This window comes from Gracilinanus agilis, chromosome 5 (genome assembly GCF_016433145.1).
Source record: "Gracilinanus agilis isolate LMUSP501 chromosome 5, AgileGrace, whole genome shotgun sequence".
In the NCBI taxonomy this organism is placed as follows: domain Eukaryota; kingdom Metazoa; phylum Chordata; class Mammalia; order Didelphimorphia; family Didelphidae; genus Gracilinanus; species Gracilinanus agilis.
This window is the reverse complement of record NC_058134.1, coordinates 37,475,346-37,490,657: the sequence shown is the minus strand read 5'-3', so window position 1 is coordinate 37,490,657 and position 15,312 is coordinate 37,475,346. Positions and strand designations below refer to the sequence as shown.

At 39.0% G+C, this 15,312-nt stretch overlaps 1 protein-coding gene across 1 annotated transcript in view; it reads right to left on the bottom strand.

Moving 5' to 3' along the window:
• The window catches only part of TBC1D5 (TBC1 domain family member 5), a 650,187-nt gene that overhangs the window by 62,033 nt on the left and 572,842 nt on the right, over positions 1-15,312 (bottom strand). The window lies entirely within an intron of this gene.

Sequence of the window (15,312 nt, the reverse complement as noted above, 5' to 3'; positions counted from 1 at the left end):
CTAATTTAGTTTCATATATGATATATGATGTATATGATGGAATATATGATGGAAATTATCTGTGGCATTAACTATGTGGCTATCATTAAAATATGAAGGTGGGTTCTGGGAGCCAACTTTTCGGCAAGATTCATTTTTACTCACTAGAAAGATCTAGCCTATCTATGTAAGCCTATATTTAGCTTGACCTGAGTTAGAAGTTTCTCTGCCAAAATAGATTTGAGCCTTGAAAGAGGGTACTTCCCTCCCCTTGCCCCAACTGCTTGGAAAGCTTTGGATTCTTTTACAGAGCAAATAAGTTCTAGATCCAATACTTGGGGGTGGGCTTGTAGAGGGTCCCATAAAATAATGGCTAGGAAAATAGAAGATATTTTCAAGAAAAGGAAAAATAAAACAGGACTCAATCTCTGATATATCCCATTAAAGCTAATTGTGTAAATTCTAACATCTCAGTGTTAGAATAGATGTGCAAAAAGGTCTATTTGACATATGCAAGTATTTTTCTGCATTAGCCAGACATATTTTTGTGGACAGGTAGAGACACCTTTACTGTGAAATCAAAATAGTAGTTTCACAAGAATGTAAACACCATTAAGAACTATGATATGTTAAAAAGGGATGGTTTATTGTTCTGATAAGTGATAGAATAACTTAAAGTAGATTTGGAGGCACACTATATTTCTTGGTAAATAAAATACCTTATCTGAGAAAATACATCAGCAAGTAGAACTTGGTAGGACTTCCGATCTGGGAATAAATACATTGCTTTTTCACAGTTAAACTACACTTATTTTGAATTTTTTTAAAATGAAAAAATTCCACCCATCAGATTATTATAATATATGGTTTATGCACTGCAGCTTCCCAGATTTTAACAGTGATGCTTCCCCTATTATTCCTGTGGCTGAGGTCATTCTTATTTCTGTAGTCTTTTGGACAGGCATTGTGCTCTCCATTAAAAAGAACTGAGAAGGAGTTCAGAGCTCAGAGGGAAACAGAAAAGTTGATTTATTTTGAAAATGCCTGTGGTCTAACGCTTTGGTTGGCATAAAGTGCAAAGTAGGGGAAAGAGGTGTGTAGGATAAGTTAAGAATGACTTAGTTTTTGTTTTCTCCAGTATTTTGCTCCCACCCTCTATTTTTTAGTATGCCAGATTCGAAAAGGGAAAAAAAGACGGCTCAGAAGGGGAAACAGAACTGTGAAAAGATGTCTAACGTTTCTCTTTGATGAAAAATGAGACTCTTATTTTAGTGAATATGTTATTGCCTCAACGCCAGGGGAAAAGCAACCGTCATTAGAAAAACGAATTGCTCAGCTGTTTATAAGCAAAAAGCTCTGGGGGAATTTCTCAGGACCCAAAAGGCAAAGCATTGCAGGGTTATACAAACATATGTTGCAGGTGTTTTAGGGTAGACAGGTGGGCAAACCTCAACCACTGAAAAGGATTTGGTTTAATATACTGTAACTGAAACTGGAGCACCTAAACGCATCCAAGTGCAGAAGAGCCCAGAGTAAGAGTGAACTGTATCTGTAGAGCAAAAATTCTCCCTAAAATAATTATCTTGTTAGTGCCAAGCAAACAGGATTTTTTCTTCTTGTAGTTTTATAGCAAACAAATACTGCCAATTACAGTTTTTGGAAAACTAAAGGTATTTTAAACCTGGAACAAAGAACAGCCTGAAATAGCAATAATTATCCAAAAAAGATAAGGATGAAGTATTGTTGCCTTTATTTAAACAAATATTCCTAAGGAGACAGTTTTCTGTAATATCCCCTTTATGCTTCACCAGGCAACATTAGATTTATCATAATTCTCCTAAAGCCTAAAATATTTCTATATTAAAATGCTAATTTTGCCTGTGTGTGTGTGTGTGTGTGTGTGCGTGCATGTATGCATGCGCATGTGTTTTGCCTGTAATTAAAGCTGGGGAAATTTTTGATCTGATATTCACTGATCGCTAGAGGGTCCGCAAAGGTCATCCCATTTCTGTCTCTTACTGCCCTTTTCATTAAAAAAAAAAAATAGAAGTATGCAGTGGTTCAAAAAAATATAGAGAGATCAGATATTTAAGAGTTCACAAAATTCTTTAGTAATTTAAAAAGAGGCTCCAATAAGTAACCTTGAATAATATGTAAATACCAATAAATTAGGTACATTAGAAAAATTTTTATATTTTTAGCTTTGTAAGTTATTCAGGAAAATTTATTTCTTTTTATTTGTTAGCTGTGAATGAGTGTGTTCAACTTAACACAGATATCACTATATCTATTAATAAACAGCAATACCACTGATCCCTACTTAAATCAACTTCATGTTACCTATATCATGCTAATTTTCCAGGGTCCTATATTGTGTTAATATTTTATCTAGTTTTATATAGAGGATGGATGGATGGAATATGTGTATATGAGATCCAAACTGTTGCTGTGCCTATAATCATGCAGTGAGAATAATACATTCAACTCGATGGAGGTTTTTAAAAAAATTATAGTATTTTGCTCTTAATTAGCTATCCAATGAGGATTCTTTCATGACCAAAGCTAAAAATCTTCTCCATACATAATAATAATGATGATTATGTATTCTATTAGGAAATAAATATTAGAAATGAATACAAAAATGTATAACATAATAGAAGAATCCAAGAAATTTTAATATATTTATCTAAAATCTCTAACTAAAAAAAAAAATCCAAAAAGGTCTTAGGAGAATTTTTTTAATTTAAAAAAAAAATAGATAATTGGGTAAAACCCATAGACAAAACCCCTGAACTCATGCCAACCTCATTTTACATACTGAATAAGCCCAATTCCCTTAAGTGACATCCCCATGTACCCTGGCAAGCAGAGATTTCAGATGGCAGAAAAGCACTTTAAACCACCTGTGCGTTATGCTCTGTTTCTAACTTCATACAATAAATATATACCAAAAGAGAAATTAAAAATGTTTTCCCCTTCCTCTAATATATTTAAATATGTGCATTTGCTTAGAAGGTTGCCAGATTAACAGGCCCCCAAATATGCTATTTATATACAGAAAGTAGGTGTTTTAAAAATGTCTGGTAGTGCTACAAGTTTTTCTACTTTGCCCTAAAAATGTGGCTTAGCCCTGTTGTCAAGAGACCTCTTTTGGCCAGAGGAGATGGATTCTTTATCTTTCAGCGGCTGCTGGACTCTTAGTCCTTCTGCTCAACGTATGTCAGCACGAGAGGGGACTGTGATGGTGGCTTCCCTATGAGACACTCCAAGGCAGTTTCTGGGGTCTCCTTCTAGCACCCCTTTCCTCCCAAAGCTGGAGTCTGTTTCATGATTGTATTTTGATTACAGACTGTGGATAAGGCAGGACGACTTGAGAGGAATAGATGTGAATACTGCCCAATCATGTTTTTAATGCCACTTTTATCTGCTTTCACCTGAAAATAGCCGGAACATATCACAAATGGAAGAATTAGCTATGTAAATTCAAGTAATAGGCAGAAGTAAACAGCGGCGGTCTCTCTGTGTCAACGATGATCTGAATTTATGGGGTTATGCCAGAATGAGGCCAGCCTTGGAAAGGAGGTAAACGGAATGGACAGACTGACTGTAGCAATTTCGGGTAATAACTCTGACCTTGTTCCTTCTCATTCTCCCAGGGATGCTTCTCTCCTGGGAGACTCTTGTTGGAGTCCCTTTTGTCATTATAACATACTGTTTGCAGCCCTGCAGATAATGGTCTGCAGAGATAGCTCTCTTGGAGGAAGAGGCTGATTATTCCTCTGTGGGCATTCATTTGGTATTAGTGAAATCTTAGATGAGCAGAAAATGCTATAAAAATCCATAGAAGACTGTTCTGTAAATCCTACTATTCACTTATTACTTTTGTTACAGAGGGCTGTACTATTCGTTCATTCATTCATTCATTCATTCATTCATTCATTCATTCGTTCTTAGACGTAGTATTGTCAGATAATTACCTAAAATAGCTTTCTAATTGGTCTCCCTGTCTTAAGGCTCTCCCCACTGTAATTCAGCCTTGACTCTATTTTCCTTAACTGTAGGTCTGCCTGTGCTAGCCACCTCCCCAATAAACTCCATAGGTTCTTAATTACCTCCAGGATCAAACAGAAAGTCCTTTATTGGGCTCTTTTCCAGTCTTTTTACACCCCCTTGAATGTTCTTCATTTCTATCTCATTTTCCCCCTACATTTCATTAAGACTTAGATCCCATTTTACCTTCTGCAGGAGGCTTTCTTACTCTCACCTTCTGAGATGACTTTCCATTTATTTTGTATAAAATGGTATATTCCTAGTTATTTGCACACTGTATCCTTACTCAGAATGTGAGCTCCTGGAGGGAAGGGTATGTATTTGTCTTTCTTTGTATCCTAGGGGCTTAGCACAATGCTTGGCACATTCTAAAGGTTTAATAAATGCCATTCACCTGGCTGGGAAATCAGATAAATTGGTTGATTCCAGATCCTCCCCGCTGGAATGGTCAGAGCAGTCAGTAGCTGTCTTCACTGAATGCCCTCAAAATAAGGATACTCAGTTTAATGAATGAATGAAACAACATTTATTAAGCACCTGTTAGAGGCTTCTCTCCTTCAGGCGCTTCCATTCACTCGAGGAAGTCTGCACAATTGGAGAGGGCAGCCAGTGAGGAGGGTCTGGCTCTGAGAGGTTCAGGGAAGGAAGGTGGGGTGGCTGGGCCATCAGGGGAAGTGGGCTTTCTGGGAATGACAGCATCGCTCCATCCTGCCCTCGAACAAGAGGTGGAAGAGGAGGGCCGTGGCAGGAGGGTGGCCGTGGAGCCCCAGGGGCCCGGGAGTCCAGCAGGAAAATGGGCCCAGCTCTCCCGGCTCTCCTGGCTCTCCCGTCTGTCCCCCACCCTGGCTTCCTTCAAGGCCGCAGCTCTGCAGAGGTCCAACTCTGCTGGAGGCCTTTCTCAATCCCCTCATCTACGCAGGCCATTTCTTTTCAGACTCCTTTCCATGTACTTGGCACCCATCTTTTATGTCCCAATTTTATGCACTTCCTCAATTAGAATGTACTTTCCTGAAGGAAGCAACTTTTCTTATTGTTTTTTGCCTTCCCAGGGCTTAGCAAATGCTTTTAAAAATGCTTATTGACTGACTGACATTCAGAAGAGAGGACTCTGCTACGGACCATTCTTTGTACAGGGTAGACACGCAATAAATGTTTGACGAACTGAATTGAGTCTTTGTATCCCTAAACCTAACACAGAATACTGTAAATAGTAAGAACGTAATACTTTTTTTTGAATTGTAGAATTGTAGAATAGATCTCTCTATCTCAAGTTTTTCATCACTCACACCTGCTAAAGTGATACTTATAGCACAGGTCCTATAATTGTTACTTCCCTAATCAACAAACTCCACGGTCTCCCTATCATATCAATTTAGGCTCAAAACCCCATTTTAGTACTTGGCATTTAAAGTCTTTCCCAAAATGGCTTCCACCTAACCAGCTGAAGGACATGGGAGTGTTATCTGGAAGAGGAGAAAACTCGGGCAGTACATGAGCAATAGGTAGAAATGTAAGTTTCCTAATAATTAGAATTCCAAAAGTGGAACAGCCTGCCGTGAGAGGTTGAAGTTTCTCCCTCCTTATAAGTCTTTAATAAGTGGAGGCTGAAAACGAGGTTAGATGTGTCAGAATGGGCATTTTTAAAAAAAAGTATTTATTGGATTACAAGGTTGCTGAAATCCCTTCCAAAACTAAAATCCGTGATTATTCCCTTCTTGCCTTATTACAGATTACTTTTCTTCTGACACTCTATGGTTCAGTCAAACTGGCCTTCTTGTAATTTCTTGTACATGAAATTTCAGAACTCATCTTTGCATTTTGGCTCAGGCTATCTCTTATACCTGGAATGCACTCTCTCCTTGTCTCTGCCTTTTAGACATCCTAACATCCACCGAGGCCCAAATGCTCCCTCCTACCTGGCAGCTGCTAATGTGAGCGCTCTCTGTCTCTCGTTGTTGAGTTGTTTTTCAGTCATGCCTAATTCCTCATGACCCCATTTGGAATTTTCTTGGCAAAGATACTGGAGTGGTTTGTCATTTCCTTTTCCGGCTCATTTTACAGATGAGGAAACTAGGGTTAAGGCTCTTCCCCAGGATCACACAAGTTATCTGAGGCTGGATTTGGACTTGTGAAGATGAGCCTTCCTGATTCCAAGCCTGGCACTCTATCCGCTGCACCATGTAGCCAACGTATATACTTATAATATTTGTGTATCTTTCTTTCTTGTTCTGATAGAAAGGAAGCTCTTTGAGGGCAGGGATTATTTCATTTCTATCTATATTAAAAATACTTAACACAGTTCCCAACCCACAGCAGGTCAGCTGACTTGATATACCAAGTTATGGTCTACTACTTTCATAAAGGAATTGAAGATGTCATAAAGAATGAGCCAAGAATGGCTAATATTCCACCTTTCAAGATTGGAATCATGAAGAACAGTAAAACAACTTGACCCAGTGTTGTTCCTTATTCAAGTAGGAAGAAAGAAGTTTAAAAAATATGTCCCAGGTTTGCTCTCATTATAAGTAAGTGCCAAAAATTTCAAAAATGTCATCATCATAGCAATCTTTTCAAGACTTTGACACAGCAGAATGGACAATGTCCTGGGAGTCAGAAGGTGTAATTCTAACTCTGGTTCTGCCCTCTGTTAACCCTAGACCAAATCACTAACCTGCTATTTGTTTTCCTATCTATAAAATGAAGGGATGGGAAGAGATGCTTTTGAAGGTCCCATCAAGCTTCAAAATTTTATGATTCTGCAAATAAATGAAGAAGTCATCAGAGCTGACTGGCAACTAACGTGGTCTCACGAGGCTCCCCAAATTTTTCCTGGTGGTTAGGATATTAGCAACATAGAATCAGTAGTTTGTTAGCATAGTTCCATCACAGCTTCTGGCAACAACATGGAAGAAAAGTCAGCAATGGTAAAGAGTAGATGTCCCTTTATGTACTATACTAACAGGAAGAATTAGTCAATATGGGCTCTCTAGGGGGATGGTCTATGCTAGTCTGACAGAGCCATTCATTCAATGTGCTTTAATTTCTTAAATGTTTTTTTTTCTTTTTTAAAAATATAAGTTTAATAACTATCCACAAAAGTAATAAAGAAAAAAATCCCCAAAACTATGCCCCTTAGTTGTAAAGAAGACAGAACCAAATGAATTAACAAATGATAAACAAGGAAATGAAATGCTTTTGTTCTGTGGCCCCTTGCAGAATTTCACCACCTTTGCCTTGTTTAATCAAGGGATGCTTTAAAATACCAGTAGTTTTATTTACATCAGTAAAATTCTGTTTTACATTCTTTATGTCTCTACCTAGCCTTACATTCTCTAATCCTGGTCATGTCTTGTCATCACCGTCTCTAGTCCTCAGTTTATTGGATTCTCAGAAAGAAAAAAAAGAGCATAGTGGTCACCTCAGAGTTCCTAATCCTGGTGCCAAGGACAGGGAAGCCAGGCTAGTACACAAAGGATACACACAAGGTACATGCCTTGTCTCTTGCATCCCTCTACTAGAAGCAGAGAGATAGAAAGCAGCTGGTGTGTTCTTTGGTGATTAGCTGCAATATGCTGTAATTTGTGGAAAATTGTGTATGAGGACAGAGTAAAGGAAGCTCCAGGAGAGGGTTGCCAACCTGACCTCACATTAGGAATGCAAGAGGCAAGGTTCCCTAGGGGTGTGCTTTACATCATTTGGGCACCTTCTCCGTGTTCCTTTCCTCAGTACCAGTACTATAGGATCTGGGGTGACTTTGTATTAAAAGTGGAGGCTAACTGCTGGGTCTCAAAGATCCCTAATGTGGTTTGAGCATTTGGATTTGCTCAATGCTTTTCAGATGATGCTTCAAGGTTGTCCTCTAATGAACTAGTGAGTTTAAACAGCAATTCAACTGAAAATAAAATGAGCTAGCTTATACCACATTAATAGCAATCTTCTGCATTCATTTTGAACCCTCAGAAAAAAAAAAAAACTAGAATGAAGCTAAGTGGAAAGAGAATCCAAATGTCATCTTAACTAATTTTCTGGATTAAAAAAAAAAACTAGATACTACACAACCTCTCTATTTTTCTTTCTTGATATTCTGCTCAGTGCGGATCCCTGAAGACAATTTTAATAGCCTAAAGTAGAACCTCTAAAGGAATAAATGATACATATCTATCTATATTTTAGATAGAGGGGGAAAAAAGAGAGAAATGAAGTGTTAAGGAAGGTTTGTATTCTTGTGCTATAAAAACTACAACAGAAAATGTCAACAAGCAATCAAATTACTAACAGAAAAACTCTGTATTATGAAGACTGGTCAGTTATAAGACCAAGACATTTTATGGAAATTCTTATAGCTGTCAGCTTAATCAGTTCATATCTCCTTTAATTCATTTCTTTTAAATCCCTACCTCCTGTATTAGAATCAAGTATTAGTTCCTAGGAGGAAAGGTGAAGAGGGCTAGATAATGGGATTAGATTACTTGCCCAAGGGCACACAGCTAGCCAAGTCTGAGACCACATTTGAACCCAGGACCTCCAGGCTCCAAGTCTGCCTCTCTATTCATGGAGCTACTAGGCTGTCCCTCCTTTAACTCATTTTCAATAAACACTGCAGATAAAGAGCTCCAAAGGGCCACCAAAAACTATGTGGACAAAGGCGGTGTGCAAAAAACCCCTAAAGGCTGAATTTTTTATTTCCTATAGGGACTACATTCTCAGAGATATAATAGTATTTTTAAGGGGGCAGAAGGGCAACTCTTGGGTTATTTTTCCAGAAGCCAATGAAATTGGGAAATATCACTGTAGTGAATAGGTAATGTTCCCATTATGTTGACAGAAAGGTTCTGGACTCCTGGCACTTTTTTAAGGTCCACAGGGTCAAAATGATAGGCAGGGTCCAGTTTTTTCTTCTGTCTCCCTTACCCGTTCCTCTACTGCCAGCAAAGAATCACTTCTTCCAAAGTGGTAGCTGTGATGGTCATGTGGCTGAACATCTTGTTAAGATGAAAGAGAAGAAACAACCCAGCACTGGTTCTGGAGTGCTCCTTAATTTGTTTATATGTTGTACTTTTCTCCCACTTGCCTTAACTGGGATTAGCAGATATCTGCACTGATAGCCTAATTAATACCTGAATGATTTGCCCCAATGGGAGGCGTGGATAATTGAAATCCACAGAAAATTCCTCATTTTTTTTATCCAATAGATTCCATCCCCTTCCCCAAGAAAACCTTGATGAGAGATTCTAAATTGTGGTAAAATTGCCTCCTTTAAGTTTTTTTTTTTTTTTTTTAAACCCTTGTACTTCGGTGTATTGTCTCATAGGTGGAAGAGTGGTAAGGGTGGGCAATGGGGGTCAAGTGACTTGCCCAGGGTCACACAGCTGGGAAGTGGCTGAGGCCGGGTTTGAACCTAGGACCTCCCCTCTCCAGGCCTGACTCTCACTCCACTGAGCTACCCAGCTGCCCCGTCTCCTTTAAGTTTTTAATATGGTTTTATTCTTCTATCTGTCCTTTGGGAAAGGTGATAATACAAACAGTGAAATGGTCAAGTAGGCAAGCTGCAGGAATCCAAAGAAGGGGAAGCAAAGGGCTGCCACAACCCGCCGCTGGGATCCCTGAGACTCGACTGCCAATAACTCCCCCAAGGAGGTGACGTTGTCAGCCATTGCTGTGATCCTTGGAAGCAGATTATGACGGTGTGTTAGAGATCTTATGGGCGCCCAATGAATAAAGGGAATGCCGTGGTGGTAGAGAGAGAGCCAGGAGACTTGGAAATGCAATTACTGTTTAACACTTGGGTAGTTCTTAAGCCTAGAATGTTCTTGCTGTTGAGTATTTAAGACTTTCACCCCATTCTTTTTTATATGACAGTCAGTCAGCAAAAGTATTGGTTGGGCTGGGAAATACTATAAAGGCACAGTGAAATATCTGGGACTGAACTATTTCTCTAGTAGTAAATTTGATAATTGCATTATTCCAATCTCAAATGTTCCATTAAATGCTGAGAGGCAGTCAGGACCTATATATAGGTCTAGAAAGTTTTACTGCTCTCTCCCCCTTGGTAGATAGCTGAGTAAACGCCACCCCAGATTTCTCTCTCCTAATTCTTAGCACAGGCCAGTGCTCGGGTATTCCCTGCTGCTGTGGCCACGAGGACTTTTCTCGGGCAGAGCTGATGCCCAGCGTGGCCTCCACCAATTCAGGAAGGCCAGGGGGCCTTCCCCTGGCCACACAGAGAAGAGTAATGAATAATAAAGAACTACAACAACTCTTATTTCCGACCAGGTAACCCTCCAAAAAGGCCTTTTCTCAGAATAACCCAATGGGTGTTGGTGGGGGAGTAAGAATAAGCATTCTCACTTTAGCCACGAGGAAACACAAGGCGAGAGACAGGGAAGGATTCACTCCCAGCCCCATAAGTCGGGAAGTCCAAGGTTTAGTACTTGAACTCAGCTCTCGAGGCTCCACTTTCTGTCCCTTTCCCATAAGCACATCCTGTGAGGCCGCATCCCGACCCTTCCCCCCGCTTCATCTTTTCCCAACTACTCTGCCGAGCCTTCACTAGCAGGGAGGCTCCCACAGAACAACAGGCCCTTCACATTCTCTATTCCAGACTGGAAAGAGAAGCCAAAGCCAACGTGAATAAGGGGTTCTATCAAGAGTGCCTTCAGATGCTTAAACACTTCCATGCCACCAGACTCCTCCTCCCCTGCCATCCTTACTTATGAACAGGCCCTATTTGGGGGCCCAGGGAGGCACTTAGCAGGGTCCTACTAAGAAGGAGAATTTAGTTACATTCAATAAACATTGATTATTACGGGGCATCTTCTGTGCCAGGCAGTGTGCTGGGAAACAGGAAATTCAACGAGCCCTTGCTCTGGAGGAACTTATATTCTGTGGGAGGAGAAGTAATAACGAGATAATTTTGGGGAAGAGAGAAATGACCCCCCAGTTCTTTGTCTTTATCTGAAAGCAGAATACTAGACTTAGCAGGAATTCAACAGGAACAGCCAGCCTCTATGGGCCACACAATGCGTTGGGTTCTAGAGACTTAAATATACAAAATAAATACACAACACTTTTGGGGTAGGAGGCAGAGCACTAATAATGGCGGTTAGGGGAAGGAAAGGAGTCCTACTGCTGAGTGGGGATTCCGTGAGGCAGAGGTAGGGAGGAAGAACACTCCAGGCCAAGGAGGCAGTCTACGTAAGGGTCCATGGTGAGTTTGGGACATAATAAAGAAGGCAATTTGGCTGGAACTAGGATTCATGAGGGAGATTAATGTGTAATTAGTTTGTAAAGAGAGCTTGAAAACAGACTATTAAAGACCTCGAATACCAAATAGAAGATGGATAGATAAAGCATTTATTAAGAATTGACTGTGCCAGGCACTGTGCTAAGCTCTAGTATACAAATGTAAGCTTAAAAGGAAAAAAAAAAGGTAATTATTACCCTCAAGAGGCTTCCCTTTTTATAGAAGACAACTTATAAGAGGGAGCTAGATACTGGGGAGGTAGTGGTGGAAGGTAGTGGCCAAGGTGGAAAAGTCCAGAAAGTCAGGAGAATAGAAGAAAAGTGGAAATGCATCATCTGGGCTCCTCATAAAATGACAGTACCAGACAGGAACTCACCAAAAAGAGGAGGGGGTATGAGGCGGAGGCGCCTCCAGGATGAGAAGATTACTGGTGTAGAAGTAAGAAAATCTGGAAGGTCAGGAGTAGGGAAAGGAGAGAAATTTTTCTGTTTTTTTTTTTTTTTTAATTTTTTTTTAAACCCTTAACTTCTGGGTATTGGCTCCTAGGTGGAAGAGTGGTGGGCAATGGGGGTCAAGTGACTTGCCCAGGGTCACACAGCTGGGAAGTGTCTGAGGCCAGATTTGAACCTAGGACCTCCTGTCTCTAGGTCTGACTCTCAATCCACTGAGTTACCCAGCTGCCCCCAACTTTTTCTGCTTTATTACAGAGGAAATGAGGAATCAGTGAGGCTCCTTGATGAGGGAAGTCAACAAAAATGAAACTATGTATGGGAGCTCTATGGAGGATAGACTGGAGGAGGAGAAAGGAGGTGGAGGCAGGAGGGCCAATTAGGAATTTACTGCAAAAGTCCAAATAAGAAGCAATAAGGCTTTGACCTAGGGTGGGAGCTGGGTAAGCAGAGAAAAGGGGATGGAGGTTAGAGACACCTTAGAGGTAGAATTGACAAGATTTGGCAACTATTTGGACAAGGTTGGGATAGAAGCAAAGTGAAAGTTGGTTTGTTTTTAAGTTGTAAATTTATTATGAATTTGGAAGCTTCTTTACTCAAAAACCAAAAGCTTGTTACCTCTTAAAAACAGATCCCTCTTACAGTTATTTTCATTGTTTCCTAAAATATTTATGAACCATGGGTTACCATAATATTATGTGATTAAAAGATTTAGGGGGCAGCTGGGTAGCTCAGTGGAGTGAGAGTCAGGCCTAGAGACAGGAGGTCCTGGGTTCAAACCCGGCCTCAGCCACTTCCCAGCTGTGTGACTCTGGGCAAGTCACTTGACCCCCATTGCCCACCCTTACCACTCTTCCACCTATAGACAATACACCGAAGTACAAGGGTTAAAAAAAAAAAAAGATTTAGACCATTTTAGAATATTATAAAAGAAGCTGCATTAAAATACATACTAGATGAGTTTTTCCCTCTCCCCTGATTGGAGATTTCTAAACTTGGATCCTCTTATGCTTTTAATATAGCCATTTAAACTGCTAGGTAATATAGATGCCTGAAGAAGAATAGAATATTAACTTCTAACTAGGATTAGAATTTAAAGAATATTCCATTATATTAATGAAATCAATCTGGTCTGATTTCAACATTTTTAGCAAAAAAAAAAATCAAGTATAACTGAAAAATTATATTGAATGTATAACAACACAAATATAAAATTATTTAAGGAACTGGTGATAAATTTGGTAATAAATTTGGGTAAAGAAATACATGGCCATACTTCTTAATGAAAGATATGTTGAATAAAAAAGAATAAAAAGTTTATTTTTGCATTTTTCACATTTTTATTGTAAATGTGTATGATTTTTGAAAGTTGGCTAAAAAACTTTCTTGGTTATTTATCTGTAGTCAAAACACATGCTTTGTGTTTTGGGTATAAAACATATCTGATTATTTACATAAACCAAAATATTATTTCTGAAAAGTATGTAATATATATTTTATATTTTGTATATTAATTTGTATCCAATTTATATATAAGAATATATGTAATTTGATGCTTAAAGAATAGTAAGCAACAATATCAACAACTAATTTCCCATTCATTTTTTAGTTATAAGAACAGTCTAACAAAGAAAGCACAAGCACAAATAATTCCTAATAATGCCAGTTTTCAAAGGAGATTTCCAGTTCTCTGGTACTATCCTCTACCAGGAGGACATTAGAAGGTACTTTCCTGGGGGGGCAGGAGTGGGGGAGAAGGAAAAGGAAGTCTAGGCACCACACGGCTGACCAAGCACCCAGGCTTCTGGGAGTCTGGCAGGTAAAGCAGGCATCACGGAAGGAGCCTCAAACTCACCTGCTCGGCACACTGCTGACAGAGCCAGGCACATGTGCGTTATGGGGGTCATAACTACTCCGATAAGACGACGTTAGAAGCAGGAATACATTTCTGCTGGCCATGAGAGTTGGAAGTCAATCACTACTTGTGAATTTCTGGAATCGTTACTTACTGCAGCACTGATTTCTGTGTAAGACCTCGTTTCCTAAAGCCATTCACACTACTGATGCTGCTGTGTGCATTTCCATATATGTATGTGGAAATTTCCATACATCTATGGATAAATATATACATACATATATAAAATGATCATTTTTGCATTATGAGGAGTAAATGTTTAATTGAGTAACTTTCTCAAAATTTGACATTTTACAGTTCAGATAAAGAAATGAAACTTAGTATTACCTTAGACATGGAGGCCCAATTTGAATTGGACAAGTCTAAGAACAGGATATATTATATATTTTCATATTCACTTTATATGTACACGAATGGCTCTGTGAAATCAAACTGCCTTATTTCTAACTAGTTTCTTCCGCAAACAGTAACACGGCCCAGCAAAAGGGCTGCTTACAAACTTGGGAGGTATATTTCCTGAGAAACATTCAAGCCTCCAAGACTGACAAAGGAGAGCCTGCGAGTTCCTGGTGCAGAATCTACAATGGTAATTTTTTATGTACTGTATTTCATTTGTAATAAGTCATTGTGATAAGGTTAACACTTCAACACACACAACAACATACAAATAAGAACGCCCAATGATGAAAATTACTTTGCTTATGTTGCTGTATTAGAATTTTATTTGCTAAAGGGTAAAAACAGATTTGCAAAATTCACAGTTAACTTAAAACAATAGTTTTAAACCTTTTATTCCTAGCCCTTACTGCCTTCAGGAGAGAAGGAACATCTGGTTATTTAAGGAACACAATATGTTCACATTTTCTATGACTTTTGTTTCTAATTGGGTTTTAAAATTTTTTTTTATTTGAACAACTCTGGTTGGAACTCTGTTTTTTAATCACTTCATATTTTTCAGCTGGTCCTCTTTCTCTCCTCTAGTTTAACCAAGAGATTCTGTCTGAAAATCTATTCTCTGCTAGTGATATGACCAAAGAAAAGAAAATGAGACAATTAGGACAGGAGGCTGACAAGGAAAGCCTACAAACTATATTTATAATACATGGGGTACAACAGTCTGTGGCAATTTTTCATATAATAGTACATATCAGCTATCCCATTTTCTTTATACAAAAGAGATTTTCAGAAACCTCAAACAATACTCAGACTGCCTAAGTATATAAAATTCCATTCATTATTTTACCAGAGACACAAATATTTTTCTTTGCAAAGATAAAATCTTGCTAGGAGATTCCTAATCACCAGCATTTCAGAATTTCTAATTCCTGTGGTTCAGTCTCTTATAGAATTCCCCCCTCTGATTCTAAGACTAAAACAACATATTACTATTTTTAAGTGCATGGATAAATTTGCCTCCCTTGTTTCATGCTCATCTAAATGTATTGATGGTCTACACAGAGATCCTGTGGTATTTAGAAGATTTTCGCTATCCAGTTTGTTACAAATATTTCAGGCAGTGGTTCCAGTGTTTTCATCTTATGATCCCACTTGAAGGACTTCCTGGCTGCCTACATTTCTCAGATCTCTCTGATCCATCCCATCTCTGTGCCCACTAAGCAACAAAGATAAGGAGTGAGAAAAAAAAAACAACAAAACAACTTTCATACTATCTATTG